This window comes from Pseudophryne corroboree, chromosome 6, assembly GCF_028390025.1.
Source record: "Pseudophryne corroboree isolate aPseCor3 chromosome 6, aPseCor3.hap2, whole genome shotgun sequence".
Classification (NCBI taxonomy): domain Eukaryota; kingdom Metazoa; phylum Chordata; class Amphibia; order Anura; family Myobatrachidae; genus Pseudophryne; species Pseudophryne corroboree.
In genome coordinates, this window is record NC_086449.1 from 364,718,289 (window position 1) to 364,732,915 (window position 14,627).

Consider the following 14,627-nt stretch of genomic DNA (forward strand, 5'->3'; position numbering starts at 1 on the left):
CATATAAATATATATATATATATTGTCGAAGTCGAAAATATTATACCGACATGCATCAAGTACAAACACCACACAGAGTGGCCTTCGTGCGTGTGCTTGTTCTGCCGTGCGTGGAAATGGAACAATAGAGATATTCAACTTTACAGGATATGAGGGGACAGAATTAGGTTAGGAGGTGGTGTTTGGTATAGAGTTGTACAGTATTTCAAGGTCAATATTCCGATGGCAGTTTGCAGAAAGTAGCACGCTCCTGCACATAGATATGCGCAGGAGTACAATATTAATATTACACTGTATTTACTGTACTCTTGATATTCGGCGGGAACCCAGTGGAGGACATCTGCAAGTGCACCTGGACCAGGCATCGCCCACCTATTCAAACCGACCTATGACCCCCTCATGTACTGTAAATGACCAGCCCTTTAACCTATGGATAAAGAGATTACAGTTTCCTTTGTTTCATGCTTTGGACCATTGTATAAAACCCAAGCCTCCTGGCCGGGCTAAGTCTATTCTCTGAGGGTCATCTATCCAGATTGACTGAGGACCGGAACCGGGTGGTGCAGGCGAACAAATGTATGTATCCATTGGTTGTAGCCTTTTTCTCTTGTATTGTTGTATTTCTCTGTGAACCCCCTTTTAAGTAAATATTTGTTGCTGCATTGGACCACAATATAACATATACAATTGGTGTAGCATTCCTTTCCTGTTAGGGGTTAAAGTGTATAGGCCGCACGTGTAGCTATATTGTGCTTACAGCGTGACGGTGTGCTTACGCAACGTGTACGCATTTCATAGAACTTTAACCCACACACGCTTGGAGGTTGCAGCAGCCTGAACATTTCTGTATTTAAGGTATTGCTTTTTCTTCATGTAAGTTAAACGAATTTAACAATTGAGGGCTCTGTCCGGTTCACCACATGCTTATAGACTTGCAGGCCATAGCAGACTTTGATCTAGCAACAAAGGGTGGAGACGTATCTTAAGTAACCTTGCATTGTGTTCAAAACTATCTTGTGTTGTTAGACCAAGTCTGTCCTGTATAGTCTTAGAGGTGCTGGTGTGAACCAAGGGACAAACAGGAAAAAAGCCTTTTTTTGTGTGTGTGTAACTCTTGGCGCAAAAACGCACACACAAGCGTACCGATACTTTGCATACATTCTCACATACTGTTGCCATATGTTATAATAGTCATTGTAGATCTGTGTAAAATCGGATACATTTATTTGCTATATTTATATATATATATATATATATATATATATACCATCCACAAACAGCCGGCACTCAGGTACTCAAATATAGCAAGCTCAGGTGCTCCATCCATAAATAGTAATACAGTGTCCAAGAAGACAGATGGCACTCAGAGACTTAAATTTTTAAATGCAAAAGGATGTATTTGAGATCGACGTTTCGGGGTGCAACCCCCTTTCTCAGGATCACATCACAGCATAAGCATACATAACAATAATACAGAAAAACTTACCCACTAAATACCCCACCGCTGTGCACTTGAGAAGCTCCCGCCGGCACCCGCGTCCTCGGGCACGTCCGCCGTTCTCAGACACACTTCCGGTCCGTGCGTTCCACCCGATGGCGGAAGTCAGCCCTGCGTTTCACCCGTTTCCATGGTAACACCACTGTCTCCGGGCAGCGCAGCGCTTCCTTTGCCCACATGGTGGCGACTCAGAGTGGTTCCAAGCTTCTGACAGGCTGCTCCGGGATCGCGTTAGTGACGGTGGAGGCTCCATAACCAAATCTACGTGATAAATTAAAAAACAATTTAAAAAGAACGAAGTGTTAAGATATATACTTAATCTATAAACATACACATCCACCTGACCTCTAGATAGCAGAGAGCATATAAGGTCCACAATATACCAGGGCTATGTTATAATTATTCTATCAATAGAAAGATCTTACTATATTAATAGCATAAAACTACACAATGCCTACAATTAATAATAAGGAAATAGTAGTTAGATTAAAGAGTTCCAATTGATTTTCTCATTCAGACCATACGGTTGCACCGTGTTCATCCTAAAAATCCAGCTAGTTTCCAAATTCAACAATTTCCTGGATCTATCGCCACCTCTGATTGATTCCTTCACATGATCGATGATAAAGTATCTTAAGGATGACAGACTGTGGCCATGTAGTTTAAAATGTCTCGCCACCGGTTGTTCAATTTCCTTGCCCGAAAAGGCTGCTTTAATGGCGGATCGATGAAGCGCCATCCGCTCGCGAAACTTCCTGATGGTCTGACCCACATAATATAAGCCACATGGGCATACTATAATATACACGACATGCATAGTAGTACAGGTCAACACATGTCTGATACTGTATAAACGCTCATTGTGGGGGTGTTTAAAAGTCTTAGTACTAATCATGAATTTACAAGTTTCGCATTGTGCGCATTTGTAACAATCTGGTGCCTTCGAATACACATTAGGAATCTTAGGGGTGTTCATCCCTGTGATATCAGTGTGGACCAGAAAGTCTCTTAAATTACGTCCACATCGGAAAGCTGCCACCGGCCTAATGTCTCTCAGGGATGGCAAGTCCTTATCCGACTTGACAATGGGCCACAAAGCTTGGGAAGCGCGTCGAATAATAGGGCTAGCTGTAGTAAAGTCACTTGACCATGGTAGAATGTTTTTACTGTCCTTAGCTTTAGGGCACAGTAATTGCTCACGTCGTAATTGTAGTACTTTGTGTTTAGATCGAAGCAACTCGTTCCTATCATAACCCCTTTGTTGGAATTTATTAATCAGGGCATCCAGACACTGAGGCACCATGTTCGGGTCGCTGGTTATTCTTGCCACCCTCACCATCTGGGAGAATAGCAGTCCCTTTTTCAGGGCTTCTGGATGATGACTAGACGCTGCCAAAATGGTGTTTCTGTCAGTAGGCTTATAGTAAATTTCTGTAGACAGAACATCATCCTTAACTCGTACCATCATGTCTAGAAACTAGGCAAATTCCTCACTGTATGTTTATGTAAATTTGATGGAGTTATTGAGTGCATTGATAGAAGTCATGAGTTCCTCAAATCGACATGCGCCTCCGGACCACAGTACAAACACGCATCTATGTATCGTGTATCTAATAATATATGTTGCGAAATGTTCTCATCCGCAAAGAACAGCTTCTCTTCCCGTGCAAACATATATATGTTCGCGTATGACGGAGCGACTGAAGACCCCATGGCACAGCCCTGTTCTTGGCAATAGAATTTCCCATCATATAGAAAGAAGTTCCGATGTAGAGTCAGGGATAATAATTGAAGAAACAGGTCTTGATCAAACACTGTAGAGGATAAATATTCACTCAAAAATTGCTCCATCGCAATGAGCCCTGCGTCGTGAGGTATGGACGTATAGAGACTGCATACATCCAAGAAGCATAGCAGTATATTCGGCGGCAACTCCTTAAAACTAGATAATAGATTCAGGAAACTCGTAGTGTCCTTAAGAAATGATTTTTTCTGTGGGAGCAGTGGTTGGAGAATATGAACCAGAAGACGTGCTACCGGCTGATACAGTGAATCTCTCGCCGAGATGATGGGTCTACCCGGTGGCTGCACAGGATTTTTATGAAGTTTTGGTAGTGTATAAAGGATGGGTACCACCGGGAATTGCTTATACAGGATGCAGAATAATTTAGATGTTATCTTTCCTTCTTGTTTGGCCAAAGACAGAATGTCATGCAATTCTTTTTTGTACTGGATGGTTGGGTCCCCACGAAGTGTTACATACACCCCGGGTTCCGACAATTGTCATTCAATCTCAATACGATAATCGGAGATATTCATCATGCAAATTGACCCACCCTTATCTGCGGGCTGGATGATGATGTCTTGGTACGATTCCAGATCTTTAAGTGTTTTATATTCCACTTTAGATATATTGTGGCGTATTGGAACAGGATTGCTCGTATATTTAGTGACTGCCTCATCCATGAGCCTGACAAATGTCTTAATTGACGAGTTAGTAGAGGGGGGATCGAAGGAGGAGGTAGAATTAGATTTAATAAATTCGTTAAGTGCTGGAGTGTTATCCGGTATTGGCTTGTTCTGAAAAAACTCCCTGAGACGCAGCTTCCGTGAGAAGCTATGGAGGTCCTTCCTCCATTGGAATTCATTATGTGAATTAGGGACGTATGCAAGTCCTTTATTAAGCACTTGAATTTCTATATCCGTCAATATCCGATCTGACAAATTGAAGATTAAGTTACTTTGTAATTTTTCCTTGGGCCACCTCTTGTTTTGGCCCCCTCGACGGGTGGCAGATTTTTGAAATGGTGCCCTTGTCCTTCTGCTCCTAAAGGGGCTGCCAAACCACGAGCATTGTCGTCAGAATCGGTGAAGGCAAAATCACTATCACTTTGGGCTGTAGTAGATAGTGGTGTCTCTGTTGTCCTCCTTCTTAATTGCCACGGGCGGCGTTTTCTTGTTTGACCCGAATATTGTTGTTGTTTCTGCTTCCCACCCCCCGTCAGCCACCGATAGACAGAGTTTTCTTCATAATCCTGATCCACAGTTTGTTTTTTGTTGTTTTTGAATTTGATCAGGTCATTTTTATATTTATTGCACTGTTGTTCCAATTTTGCAAGCCAATCGTGTTTGGGATCTTCTTCCAAGATCTTTTTATGTGATTTTTCATATTCATCAATTTTCTTTCTTGTGGTCAACAACTCCTTCCCTGATTCCTCTATCACGAGTATCATCAAGTCCAGAGCACACTTATTTAGTATGGCTATCCATTTTCTGACGAATTCTGGATTTTGTCTGCCAATTGTCGGGACATTGAGGACCCGAAAGCCACGGGGGATCTTCTGATCTCTGTAATATTCTGATAGTGATGAGCCATGTAGCAGATAGTCTATTTCCCGACGTTTTAATTTGTATAGATGATTGTATACAAACTCAGCTCTCAGATCAGGGTCCGTGGTAGTAACATTTTCTTTAAACAGGATATTTTCAATTTCTACGTCAGTGAAACTGAACGTATCCCCTCTAGGGGTAAACACTCCGCGACAACCCTCCGGTTCCAGTAACCCAGAAGCTCCCGGGGGTACTTCCATGCTGTCTCAACAAAGCAGGAAGACTGAAAGCGCAATAATGCGGTGATGCTGGAAAAAACTTAATTGGTGCCTTGCAACAGGTACTAGGTAATCGTAGTCACCAGTACAAATATACCATCCACAAACAGCCGGCACTCAGGTACTCAAATATAGCAAGCTCAGGTGCTCCATCCATAAATAGTAATACAGTGTCCAAGAAGACAGATGGCACTCAGATACTTAAATTTTTAAATGCAAAAGGATGTATTTGGGATCGACGTTTCGGGGTGCAACCCCCTTTCTCAGGATCACATCACAGCATAAGCATACATAACAATAATACAGAAAAACTTACCCACTAAATACCCCACCGCTGTGCGCTTGAGAAGCTCCCGCCGGCACCCGCGTCCTCGGGCACATCCGCCGTTCTCAGACACACTTCCGGTCCGTGCGTTCCACCCGATGGCGGAAGTCAGCCCTGCGTTTCACCCGTTTCCATGGTAACACCACTGTCTCCGGGCTCAGTGGTGGGGTATTTAGTGGGTAAGTTTTTCTGTATTATTGTTGCTTATGCTGTGATGTGATCCTGAGAAAGGGGGTTACACTCCGAAACGTCGATCTCAAATACATCCTTTTGCATTTAAAAACTTAAGTCTCTGAGTGCCATCTGTCTTCTTGGACACTGTGTGTATATATATATATATATATATATATATATATATATATATATTGAATTAGTGTGTTAAGGGAGTAATTATAAATACACAAAACGCAGTTCCAGCCTAAACATTTAGGTATACATTCAAAAGAGGATCATCTTTGTGTGTGACTTCCGGCGAATGTAAGGAACAATTGTGTGTTGTGTTAGTGAGCAATAGTATTTGTTTTGTTGCTCACATTTATCGAGATAGTGTGGTTTATTGAGTTGCGAACGCACATTTGTACACGTGGTACAGTACACGCAAGGAAAGCGTACAGGAGCGCGCACATGGCGTAGGGATATGCACGGTTGCATGTTTACGCAAAGTTGCGTAGAGTTGCGAGCGCACGTTATAACCACACATTAGCAGTTAAATTTAAGGCGGAATAGAATACATTCATACTATAGCACACAACTATCCGATTTTAAAAGCAGATTATTATAATATTTTGTTTAAAGTGTACTACCTCTGGAACAGGCTATCAGTCAAAGGGAGTGATATTTTTCTGTACAGAAAAACATTGGATATTTGTGTTGGCTGAAAGTAGGAGTGGACGTATTGAACCTCGAAAAACCGGATCCCGTGGACAAAAAGCCTGAGCTAGAAGGGGCTCAGCTGCGAGAAAGGGTCGCAACCTATCGCATTTAACGAACTTTGGCACGTACTACAATGTGTTGGAGGAGCGTAAAAGTTTGTGATTTGTGAAGTGTTTTAGTGTTACGCTCCGACTGAGGAGCGCGGCTTAAAATCGACTCCCGTCATCGTAGGGCATATAGATAACTAGTATCTATAGGCCGTGCGATTGCACCGCATGTCCGTGTGTTATGCGCAGCACAACGTGATACTATTTGCGTTATTTTATGCAGGTGTGTCATAGGCGCTTTGTAAAGCATACGCAGATGTGATTGTGTAAACAAGGGGCTTTTCACTGATGTTCTTCAGGATATCTCCCTGGTAGACATTCACTGGAAAGGGTGATCGATAGTATGTTTCTCACCCTAAAAATATTCCAGTGGAAAGATACCGAAAATAATTTTTCGCTGGCCTTCTCAGGAAAATATTCCAACAGAACCTCCACCGAAAGAAATTACGGTGCTGAAGGGTCTGATAGCAGTCCAAAGGTTGGGTACACCGGGTTTTCCACTGTTGGAGTGGGTCGGAGTACAGGCCAGCAGGGACTGGAGTGAGTGAAAGCAGTCAATTAGAACTTTCACCGTCTGCTTGCATTGTTCATTTGTTGTTTGTGAAAAAAGGCCCACAATGGGAGCCAAGTGGACAAGCGAGAGGCGTTCAGCAGTCAGGGTTCAGGCTGAAGAAGAAGTAGGGCCTAAAGGGTTCGCAAGGTTAGTAATGTGTGGTAAGTATGGTCCGCACGTAGAGGCTTTTTGTGATAAATGGAGATGTATGACTGCGGAAGTTTTGAACCAGAGGTACTGCAGAGAGTAAGGATTAGAATATGTCTGATCAAATCTAGGAAACAAAGGATCAGACATAGCGACTGCTTAAATCTGTGGCAACAAGAGGGAGATGTGCAAAGGGAGCTGGCTCGCACAGCAAGTTCCAAACCTGACAGGAATGTGATTGCAAACACACCATCACCGACACTTGTTGATGGGGAGAAAACAGCTACAACCAATGGTACATCGACAAATGATAGGAACATTCATGTAACTTGTATTAACCCTCACCCATGCATATTGCAACCTGTCTTAAGTTCTCTCCAAGGTTATAGGTCGAAGGAAGATGATGGATCCAGCCAGATCTCAGCCATCATCCAAGCAGCCACCTTGCAGGAAACTCAGGTGGGCACGGCCCAACCAGTAGGAACAGTGACTATGTCTCCCACTGAAGGGACGGGTGAGATCACAGCCACCGGTAAGTGTGAGACTGTTCATTACGCAGAGACAGTAACGCCTCACAGTGAGCCAATTAGAAACGGAATGGATGGGTTACATCCTGTCTGGGTAATAGCAACTCCCAATGGGAGAACCTATAGCCAGGGAGTAACCCTCATCAGGAATACTGCAAAGTATTGCCCGTGGACCAGATCAGAACTGCGGTCAATCATTTCAGAATTCCCTGATCCCCGGAGACATTAAGCCAGATGTTAGAAGTTTATTAAGGATCTGGGTAATGCCCATGAACCTACAAACAAAGATTGGCGGACACTTTTGAAAGTGTGCCTACTCCCTAATATTTACACTCAAAAATGTATCACGGATTGTAAGATACAGTCAGATGATCCTCTGACCGATGAATACAATCAGGAAAATGTGAAACGAATCAATGAACAACTAGAATTACATTTCCCCACAATTGAAAAATGGAGCAAAGTGTTCTCAATCAAACAGAGAGAAAATGAAACTGCATTTGAGTATTTCCATAGAGCTTTACAAACTATGGCTAAGTACACTGGGCTATCAGATATAAGGAACGATGCAAATTACAGGGAGGTGGCTGTCTCTGCACTAATGGACAGCCTCAATAAGGCATTGAAAGTCAGGGTACAGACTTCTTTGCCTAGTTGGAGAGGGGTCACAGTAGATACTCTCAGGGAGTCTGCTACTGAGCATGACAGGAATATCTCCAGACGCAGAGAACAGCAGGAGGAGAGGTTAAGGACGGTAAGCTTACAGGCACTTAAAGGGATGTCCAATCAACCAAGGTCCGAGGCCCCTAAAGACTGTAAACGAGCAAGAATATGTTATGTTTGTAGAAAGGAGGGGCATCTTGCCAGAGATTGTAGGAGTAATGGGACACATAGTAAATATAGACCCCCTAGACAAAGAACACGAGCCACGTTTTCAAACACATAGACGGGACCAAGGGACATATAGTAAGACTTTAAAGCCATGTAGAAAACTTTAATTCGGCAAAAGGGAAGAACTAGACAAGTGCAACATTACCCTTTGACAAAACCTGCTGAAGTAACGATTAGGCCTCTATGATGCTAAACCTTTTCTTTTTTTCCTAGCAGGAGTGTCCCCTGACTAACTTAATCGACAAAGATTTTGTTAAATGTGAAATACACATATTGTGCTCCAGCTCAGGAAGTACAAGGTATGTTAGATACCCTCAAAGACTACTGTTGTATTCCACTGTTCTAGATTCATGTCCATCACAGGTAGAGGAAATTATCTCGCAAAATACCGGGTTCCCTATGAACTTAGGATGGACAGGACACTGGATTGATGGCTGGGATAGTCCCAGTAGTGATACAACAAACACAAACTTTAAAGGGGAGTAGACCAAGTAGGGAATCAATTCCCCGTAGTGCCCAATCCAGCTGTCATTTTAATAAAATCCTCTTCACTTCTACAAAACTTATCTGTTACCAACCTCTATTCTGTTTTTCTTCACAGTTTCCTCTTCACCTTTTACGTTCACCTACAGGAGGGTACAATACATGGACCCGATTACAGTTCATACACCACATGCCTTATCGGTCTTTCAGAGTGCTGCCCGAACCCGGTATATCTCACCAGCACGATGGCACCAGTATTACTGCAGTGTGCCTTGTCACGCACAAAGGGTGGAGAATGAGAATACTGGTGAAGGGAAATTGTGTACAGACACTGATATGCATAATGGTGTGACAGCCCGTTGTTGAACGCAAACCTGACATTTTCCTTTTTTTTTCTCTTCTCTCTCCTCTAGAGATGTTTTTACCCCACACAACAAATATACAACAATTAATCGAAATACAAAATTTGTGTTCCCTACAGTAGAAGGCAGTCAGGAAGGCGAAGGGATATGGTCAGGAGTACTCAGGACTTTGGAGAGATGGACACGGTAAGCCAGTGGCCCCCAGGGCATATCTCCCAAGCCTAGCTGAGGCGGCAAATCTGGGCAAGGAAGGTATGTGCAAATTGGTAAGAGCCTACTGGAGTGCACCAGGGTTCACTTCTCATGCAGGTAAGAAAGCAATGACATGTCTTACTTGCTACTTCCTACAGATGGACCTTTCCATGTAATACAAATCGACTTCATACAGTTACCACCCTGTAGGAATTGAATGTATGTATTAGTATGTACTGATGCCTTTTCAAATTGGGTAGAAGCATTCCCCGCTACCACAAATACTGCCATGTTCACTGCAAACACACAGAAAATTTAGGTATTCACTAGTCTATTCTGAGACTAGTGAAGAGTCTCGTTCAGGTTTACTAAAGCTGCAATTAACGATTGGCGATGTGTGTGAATTACCCCCTTTTTTATTATGTTCCCTGCAAAGAAAATCGTGCAGGAATTTGTGTGTAGATATGGTATCCCTAGAATTATTGAAAGTGATAGGGGTACCCATTTTACAGGTGAAGTCTTTCAGGTCATGTGCAAACTGATGGGTATTAATAGTAAGCTGCATACTCCATACCAGCCACAGGCCAGTGCGAAGGTGGAGAGAATGAACAGCACTATTAAGACCAAGCTGAGCAAAGTGATGGCTGGAACTGGACTGTTGTGGCCCGAAGCACTGCCACTAGTGTTGTACAGCATCAGAACCACTCCCAGGTCTCCGCTTAACTTATCACCCTTTGAAGTTCTTTTTGGACGACAACCCCATGTAATGATAGACCTCCAGGATGATTTGAAGTGCAATAACGAAATAACTGTACAATATTTGGTTAGGATGAGCCAGCAACTGAGAAACCAGCAAAGGAATCTAAAACTGGCGATTCCTGACCTACCATACAGTAATTGTCATGACATTGAACCTGGGGATTATGTGATGATTCATAATTTTCTACGCTCAGGTTGCCTCATTGATAGGTGGGAAGGACCGTATCAAGTCCTGTTGACCAGCACGACAGCACTAAAGGTTGCCGAGAAAGAGACTTGGGTCCACTCGTCCCCCTGCAAGAAGGTCGCTGACCCGGAGAAAACTCGTGACAAAAAGAAAGGTAAAGAGAACCTCGTATCAGTAGAGAATCTATTCCGGGAAAGCTGAGAGGCAGGACTGTTGGACGGCACCTGAGCGTGGAGAGCAGCAAAATCAAGGACGGTTGTTGTGACATTTTTCTTTTCTTCACCCCCCACTACATTTTTCTTTTTCCCCTATTCTATTTTTTGCTCCTTAACGAAATGGATCCACACCAAGAGACTGTGTTCTGGCTTTTTCTTGTGACTCTGTTTTTGATCAGGACAATTTGTTTTTGTGAAGGCCCCAGAAACGTCGAGCAAGGATCTGGAATGGGTTCTGATGGAGAGTACGGATTCGTAGGACTCCAGGATCAGCGCATCACTTTGGTCAAAGCTGGTATCAGTAAGAGATCTGGTAGTCACGGAGCTCAGAGGCAATGTGAAGGGTTATTGTCTGATGAATACTGCATATGTGCGCACTGCGATAATATAGTCGAAGACGGGTGCATCCAGAGATGTCAGTCAAACAGTAATATCGACATGAGCGGACATGCTTTGAGTGATTACTCATTAGTGGGTACACTCATTAGTGGGTACGGTCTTAAACCAAACAGAATACTGGGTGTGCTCACAAGTACCTCAAGGACAGAGTAAGTCGGGATTAGTGCCATACCCTTTAACAATGGTTGAGGTACTGAATTACGGGGAAGGGGAGACCGGTGGACAAGAAATTCAATATATCTAGGCCCCCTAGCTTGAAACTCCACCAGTACCACGTAGATAGGTCACTGTTGTGCTTTAACGTGTCCAATTTCCAGAAACCAGGAAATTGGGAAGTGACATGGAGCTGATAAAATACCTATCAACGCCGAACTTGTACTTAAGATAGCCACAAGTGGCAAGTATTTTCGATACAGGTATACACGTGGGATCAAAACCATGTGGGCTTGAAAAGTGTCGCAGGGGTATTGTGCCCACATCATCCAGCCCGATACTTGTGCTGAGCAAATGAGAGAACTGAGGACCGGTTTCTTTATAATGAAAATATGTGATATGGTTTTGTTGCATTTTGTCTCTTATGTTCTTCCAGATGATGCCTACTTCATATGTGGAAGGAAAGCGTACAAGTGGCTTACTCCAAGCTCTGAAGAGTTGTGTTATATTGGCAGAGTACTACCAGAGGTTATGACCATTGCACACGACAAAATGAAAGACATTCACCACAACGCTCAGACTCTTTATACTCATACACATTACGAACACATTATCAAGAGACACCTCATAGGGGGTCATTCCGAGTTGTTCGATCGCAAGCTGCTTTTAGCAGCTTTGCACACGCTAAGCCGCCGCCTACTGGGAGTGAATCTTAGCTTATCAAAATTGCGAACGAAAGATTAGCAAAATAGCGAATAGACACCTCTTAGCAGTTTCTGAGTAGCTCCAGACTTACTCGGCATCTGCGATCAGTTCAGTGCTTGTCGTTCCTGGTTTGACGTCACAAACACACCCAGCGTTCGCCCAGACACTCCTCCGTTTCTCCAGCCACTCCCGCGTTTTCCCCAGAAACTGTAGCGTTTTTTCGCACACACCCATAAAACGGCCAGTTTCCGCCCAGAAACACCCACTTCCTGTCAATCACAGTACGATCACCAGAACGAAGAAAAAACCTTGTAATGTCGTGAGTAAAATACCTAACTGCATAGCAAATTTACTTGGCGCAGTCGCACTGCGGACATTGCGCATGCGCATTAGCGACTAATCGCTCCGTTGCGAGAAAAAAATAACGAGCGAACAACTCGGAATGACCCCCATAGATAGGACAGAGCACGCAGCCTCTGATTTGATCCATGAATCCACTGGGATTCAAATTCTTCTCGCATTAGATATCACCCGTACTGCCAGAGGAATGATAAATTCTAGGTACACCCATGCGCTGGCGAACTTGATAGACAATATCACCAAGATGTATGATGACACTTTCAGTTATACAGGTAGTTAGCTACAGGCCTACAAGAAGGAGCTGGTCCAGCACAGGATGGTCTTGAATTATGTCACGGCTGTGACAGGTGGGTACTGTGTTACTCTATCAACTCAATATGGTGTGAAGTGCTGTACGTATATTACGAATAGTACTGAAGACCCAACAGAGATCATCGATCAAAAGATGGATGAGATATTACAGTTGAAGTGGGAGTTCAGAAGGAAACACAACCTTACCTTGATGGCTGTGGGTAATGAAGTGACTGGCTGGGCCTCATAGTTGAACCCACTCAAATGGTTCTCTGTGTTAGGAGAGTGGGCGCAAAATGGAATTGCAAGTGTGGGAAAGTTTCTCCTCTGTATCCTGGGTGTCGTCATAATTATTGGTCTGATATTCAGATGTGTTCGAATTTTGACGCTGCACAAACATAGGACAAATTTGATGAGTCTAAGGAGCGAGGGCGTTGTAACAGCGGCAGATTTGATATATGACCCATCTGTAGAAACAGCGTTGTGATAAGGATTGTAAATGAATTTCATGGCCTGTTTCTTTCACCATTTTTTTGTTTTCCCCTCTACCCAGAAACATCCAACCGGAAAAGACTTCAACAATACCCAAATTTATGTAAATGTATTTTTATTTGTCTTACCCTCATCTCTGCAATCTTCAATTAAGGGCACACATAGTCGATAAATGTTATCCACATATAATAGCATACACATACATTTCTCCTCCATGTATCATCAAATAAATGTGCTCCCATTTGTTGGTATAAGAAGCCAGAAAGGTGAGGGCTAATGGCCCTTGCCCGAAAAGAGCTCGGTAGTGTTTGTTTGCCCATGTACAGACCCTTAATATGGGATGAGAAGGATTTAATGTATACTTTGCAATACCTCGAAGCTTACTTAGAACATATACAGCACGATGATACATGCCCCTCAGACATTAATTCATACATACATGCTTTTTCCTATCCCACTAGGCTATACATTTCCCACCTACAAATCTTCCTTCGGTCACCCGAACTTTGTTTATCATGTATATGTAATATTTTCAGTTTTATTAGTTATGTGTGGCAGTTATTGTTTACTGCCAAAGAGTGGACTGTCGAAGTCAAAAATATTATACCCACATGCAACAAGTACAAACACCACACAGAGTGGCCTCCGTGCGTGTGCTTGTTCTGCCGTGCGTGCACATGCCCGCACGCTGCGTACATTGGCTCACGAAGTCCTGCTTATTAGCGCATGGTATGAGTAAAGACGGTAGCATACGCATTCGCATGGAAAAGCCACAAAGACATAACTGACATTTCATCCACGTAGTCCATAATTTACACATAGCCCACACACACCACACCAGCAAGTTACATTTACTTTAAAAATGGAACAATAGAGATATTCAACTTTACATGATATGAGGGGACAGAATTAGGTTAGGAGGTGGTGTTTGGTATCCAGTTGTACAGTATTTCAAGGGCAATATTCCGATGGTAGTTTGCAGAAAGTAGCACGCTCCTGCGCATAGATATGTGCAGGAGTACAATATTAATATTACAATGTATTTACTGTACTCTTGATATTTGGCGGGAACCCAGTGGAGGACATCTGCAAGTGCACCTGGACCAGGCATCACCCACCTATTCAAACCGACCTATGACCCCTCATGTACTGTAAATGACCAGCCCTTTAACCAATTGATGAAGAGATTACAGTTTCCTTTGTTTCATGCTTTGGACCATTGTATAAAAACCAAGCCTCCTGGCCGGGCTCAGTCTATTCTCTGAAGGTCATCTATCCAGATTGACTGAGGACCGGAACTGGGTGGCGCAGGCGAACAAATGTATGTATCCATTGGTTGTAGCCTTTTTCTCTTGTATTGTTGTATTTCTCTGTGAACCCCTTTTAAGTAAATATTTGTTGCTGCGTTGGACCACAATATAACATATACAATTGGTGTAGCATTCTTTTCCTGTTAGGGGTTAAAGTGTATAGGCCGCCCGTGTAGCTATTTTGTGCTTA